Here is a 5774-nt window from a genome sequence, read left to right on the forward strand (position 1 = left end):
CCCTTCCCCCCTCCTTCCCTCCCTTCCTTCCCCCTCCCTCCCTTCCTTCCCTGATTCTGATTGCTGTTTACAGAGGAATATATATTTGACTCCATATATCTAATTGTCTTTTATCAGTCCTCCTTCTGTTAGCTCATCTTTACTCTAAGAAATTTAATCTGTTTTCAAATTCTTTAGGTTTTGCTCGTAGGGTCAATTTTCCTAATCTCTGTTTGCTCTTTTTTGAGGGGGAACCATCTAGTTTACATATTAGACCTGGACAGATTCTCTTAATGTTCACAGAGTTAAATCTTCTGTCTGCTCTTTCTTTCTGAACTATCCCTCTCTTAGAAATTGGATTGAAAGCTATTTCTATTTTAAATTAGTCAAAATATCACTTTGATACATGGGAATTTATTTTCCCTACAAATGGATATTATTGAGAAGAAAATAAAAGGTTTTAGTAATTTTATATTTTATAAATTGAACTTTGGACTAAAAATGGAAAAGATAAAGGAAATTTATGAATAAATGTGAAACTATAGACCCAGTTGGCTCCAGGTCTCCAAGTGGACAATGGTGTCTGGGAATTCACCTCCGAGTGGCACTTGGGACTAAAGAACAGCACTCATGAGATGAGAAAGTAAACCTGAGTCACTCATGAAACCAGTGCCTGAGTGATAACGACCGCTGCTCCCCATCAAAGGGAAGGAAAGCAAACTAATGTCCTATAAATGCTGCCTATACAGAAGTGTGGGCCTAGTGACACTGGAGAACCCAGATATACTACTTTTAAAGCTAACATTGCTTCCCTTACTGCATGTACTATAGACTCAAACTTTGTAAAAGTCAGCCTAACCCCTATTTTAAGATCTGCTTCTTAACTTAGAGTCTGGGGAGGTTGAGGTGCTGGAGGTAATTTCAACATGACCAGACCCAGAAGGATGTGCAGGAAATGAGGGGAGAGGGCAAGAAAGAAGGGAGAAAAAACCCTTCCTGTGTAGAGCAGGTCCCTGTAAACCAAAATTCCATCCCTCATGAAGACCAAGGGTCTAATGATGATAACACAGATATTTTAACTTGGTGAATTAACACAGGGGGAGAGATGAAGAAAGAGCATGCTAAGTGAAGCAGAATCAACAATCAAAAGATAAATTTACTCTAAATGAAATTGATTTTATAAAACAATCTAATAATGTTCAAAAGGAGCATGTTTAGAGTTTATTTGAAACATATAATCACATCTGTAGAAAAAATTGTGAAGCAAAATAGAAATGAAACAAGAAAAGGTGGGTAGGAGAGAGAACAAAGTATCTCAAAATTAAACCAATATATTCATTAAAATAAAAAATTCAAGAGGCAGGAAAAGCTCTAGACTGGACATATACCCTTGAGAAAACCATAATTCAAGAAGAGTCATATATCAAAATGTTCATTGCAGCTCTATTTACAATAGCCAGGACATGGAAGCAACCTAAGTGTCCATCGACAGATGAATGGATAAAGAAGATGTGACACATATATACAATGGACTATTACTCAGCCATAAAAGAAACGAAATTGAGTTATTTGTAATAGCACAGGGAGATCAGCTCGGTGCTTTGTGACCACCTAGAGGGGTGGGATAGGGAGGGTGGGAGGGAGACACAAGAGGGAGGGGATATGGGAACATGTGTATATGTATAACTGATTCACTTTGTTGTAAAGCAGAAACTAACACACCCTTGTAAGGCAATTATACTCCAATAAAGATGTTAAAAAATAAAATAAAATAAAACGAAAATAAAAATTCAAGAGGCAGGGGAAGCTCTAGACTGGACATAAAACAGAAAATAGGAAATAGGAAAATGTTACCAATGAATTCACTTCAGTACACATCACTGATAAAGGGACAAAGAGTAAATGAGAGTCATGGGAGATATGTCAAGATTCTAAGAGATCTGGACATAGAAACTAAGAAAGTGAGAAAGAGTAGTATTGGAAGGGATAAGAGCTGAGAGTTTTCAAGTATTAAAGAAGGTTTGATCTTCACCTTATGTATCTCCTAGACTTTTGGGTAAGAAAAAGTAAAAACACAGAAACAAATATAACCTAGACACATCGCAGTTGAACTGCAGACTATCAAGATTAAAGTGAACATTTCAAAAGCTGCCAAGATGATTGACAAAATAAATGAGAATTAAACAGACAACAAAATTCTTCTTCAGCAACAACAGACACTGGAATGCAGTGAAACAATATTTTCAGTTTTGAGGAAAAAGAACCTAGAAATGTATGCCCAGCAAAATTATCATTCAAGTGTAAGAATAAATTAAAGATACATTATGATATTTGAATAACTGGAAAATGTTGTTAAAGAATTATTTTAAAATATACTGCAGTGAGAAGGAAAATGAAGGTGGAGGGAAGATGTAGGATATACACAATACCAGAGTAACATGACAGTTAACAATTTTTTGGTGAATTTAGTTTATTCTTGAGTATAAAAATACTCACTTTGGAAAAAGATACAGCTAAAACTAAGCAAACAGTAAAGTAGGATATTCAGTGTGTGAAACAAAGAAGATAGCATCTTTATGTTGAGGAAGAAAATAGCTTGAATGATTTTAGCCTTTAAAAAATAAGTATGCAGGTTAAAATGCAAAGGCATGCATCAAAACATTAGAAATAAAATTTATATTTCCAAAACATCTGTTTAGAAAATAGTATTTTGCTCTCAAAAGGCAGAAAGGGGGAGAAACAGAATCAGAAAAGAAGATGATAAACATAAAAAGTAAGATGTTAAAAGGAGGTCCAAATGTAGCAGTTATCAAAAGTAATGAAAATAGATTAATATTATCAAAACCCTTAAGATCCTTAAGTTTGGCACTAATTGATCCTATCCAGTCCAGAATGTAACATTGCTTTTGATTTACTGTTTTAGGTATGTGAGGGAAATTTCAGAGGCTTCCACCAACTTGTGTTTTCCACTACAGTAGCTCTTACCTCACATGTTAAGGACTCAATGTGGGAATTGCATCAATTGCCAAGCATGTCAATCCCCGTTACACATTCAGGAACTGCAGAAAGCTTAATGAGTGGGTCCACAGGCTCAGAACACCCGCGATAAATCAGACCTTGGCCAGGATTCTCTTTTTTCCAGATTCCCATATACTCTCTGCTGTAGCAGCAGGGCCAAGGTGACACTGTTTATCCGGATATTAAGATCAACTCACATCCTTCCTCATATTCCTTGAAATACACGGGTGTTTTGTTCTTTCTGAAATACAGTTTCCTGACTATATGGCCATGTGTAGCTTTGGGAAAGGACTGAGGAAACACGATCACTTGTGGTTTTGCAGGATCCTTCTTTTGGAGGAGGATGCAAAGGTTGTCAGGTGTGAATGCGTTTTGGTTCTAGCAAAGGGTTCTAGGTGTAAAAACTGACTTGGGTCTGTAAACTTGGTCAAGTGTCAAGACTTCTTATGGGAGTGACTGGTCTCAGCCGCTCTGTCATCCCTGTACGTGCTGAGTGATACTCTTGTTGGATGACCATCCATTTTGCCCCTGGGATTGCTATGGTTCTGTTAGCCTATTTGATAACTTTCTAGATGTCGGACCTCTTTGGCTGCACCCTTATCAATCAATAAGACACTTGCTTATATCCTGCAAACTCAGCTACTTGGCTTCTACTGTTAAAGTGTCTGTGATCCTGGTTAGTATTAGCAAGCCAAGTTCTGTAAAAGTCTCTCTGATCTTTAGCTTTTGTATGTAGTAAAAGAACCATCAGTTAACTCTTCAGTTAACTTTTTCTATTTTTTTATTTTTAAAAAAATTTTAAATATCTTTATTGGAGTATAATTGCTTTGTATAACTGATCGACTTTGTTATAAAGCAGAAACTAACACACCATTGTAAAGCAATTATCCTTCCGTTAACTTTTTATGCCTCTTTCCAGCAGCATTTCTTTTGGCCTTGTGTCTTCCTATGGAAGAAAATCATCTGGAGGGTGTTCTAAACACATAGAGTATATTTATTTAAGAATGCCCAGTTATCTGAGCCTTCGGATTTTTTCTTTCACCATCTGCCAGGGCAATTCAACTTTGCTTAATACAGACCTTCTCTTCACTTCTTTTCTGTGTTATGAGGAACTGTTTCCTGAAATCTTTGTTGTTTAAAATCCCGTATCTTAGGAGAGTGCTTGCAAATTTATAAACTCTTCCCTGTCCACCTTTTTGTTTTTGTTCTGGATCCCTTGAACAAGCACTCTTAGAATCATTTCCTATGCATATTCCTCCAGCTTCCTCAGGTCCGCTAAATAGGTCTGGTGGTTCCTTTGGGATATAAGATCTTGCCTTCCTTAACAGGCCTGGTATGTCCCCACCTAGTCTATACCACGACTTAAGGCTAGCTATGTGCCTAGTTAGTCGGGAAGAAAGATGGGACAGACCCTTAGGGGGAAACTGTCGCCTTGATGGGGAGAGGCCTGCCAGCATGAGGGAAGTGCTAGCTCTTAATAGAGGTCAGTCACTCTGTAGGCTCAGAAGGTTCAGCGGTATCTGGGGTACCCAAAATCTTACAGGATTTCTCCCAGATGTCTCCTTTCCCTATGTCAGACTCCTAGGTTTTCCCAATCAGGACTTTTATCGTGACCTAAAAGACTTACCTGGCTAGAATATTTACCCTTCTGAAGCTCAGCCCCTCAGACTATTATATCCTGGGCTTGGTCTTGCCCAATCCCTCTGCACTTGTAATTATTCCCTCTCTAAGTTTCAAATGCCAGCTAATGCATTCCCTTGACCAGCATACTAGCCCAATTCACCAGTGGTAAGAGTTTAACAAGTAGAAGTGCGTGAACTGTTTGTGTTCCACCAGTGATTTGGGCAGGTGCAGAGGTAGAGGGAGGGGAGAGTCTTTATCTAGGCAGGGAATGATCCAGCCTCAAAATACCAAATTATTATCTATACTTTTGAACCACCCCTAGACCTTAGCTTCAGGGAGCTTAGGTGCTTGAAAAGAGTTTCCTCTGGCACAGACATTTTTCTGGATTTACTTTTATAAAACATCTTTGCCTCTGAGTATTGGCTCCTCCTGGCTACAGAAGTACGTACTCAGCCTGGAAATTCTGAAGAAGAGAGTAATATGGGATTTGCACTGCAGCCAAGCCTAAGTCCTGCTCAGGAACTGTCTCTCCTGCTGATGTTCTAGAAGGAACATCATGCTTTAAAGACGGATTTTATTCTTCCACTTGTTCCTTTACCCTGCCTGCCTCCTGTCTCAAAGGTGATGATCAGAAATACAATTATTTCATGTTTCAAAATTTAGATATTGTTGAGAAATCTCTGAAGATTGCCAGGAGAGACATTCTATGTCCCAACTGAAATGAAAAAAACACATTTGAAAGTATATTAGCTGTTTTGGCTGAATACAACTTTCAGACAGCAGGTGATCTTTGCTACACCTGACAGAACGCCTTTAAAATGGGTTCTGGAGTTTTAATTTTTTCATCATGCATGTGGATAATTGAATTGTAGTTTGCTAACTGAGACAACACTAGTTGGTGTCATGTGTACCATTCTGACATTTTAAAGGCATCCTGGGTTTCTTTAGCCACTGAAAAATAGGATACTAAAGGCAGAAGGTTTCCAGAGAGCGGATTTTTAGACTGACAAATTATTACAGCTTCAGTGAGAAGCTCTTAAAAGCTTTTCAATGTTCTGCAAATCAGTTTGTTTTATTTCTCTAGAGTCTGGATGATATGCTCAAAAGCAATGCTTTTAATTTTTTTTTTTTTTTTTTTTTTTTTTTTTTTTTTT

Source organism: Physeter macrocephalus, chromosome 5 (genome assembly GCF_002837175.3).
Source record: "Physeter macrocephalus isolate SW-GA chromosome 5, ASM283717v5, whole genome shotgun sequence".
In the NCBI taxonomy this organism is placed as follows: Eukaryota; Metazoa; Chordata; class Mammalia; order Artiodactyla; family Physeteridae; genus Physeter; species Physeter macrocephalus.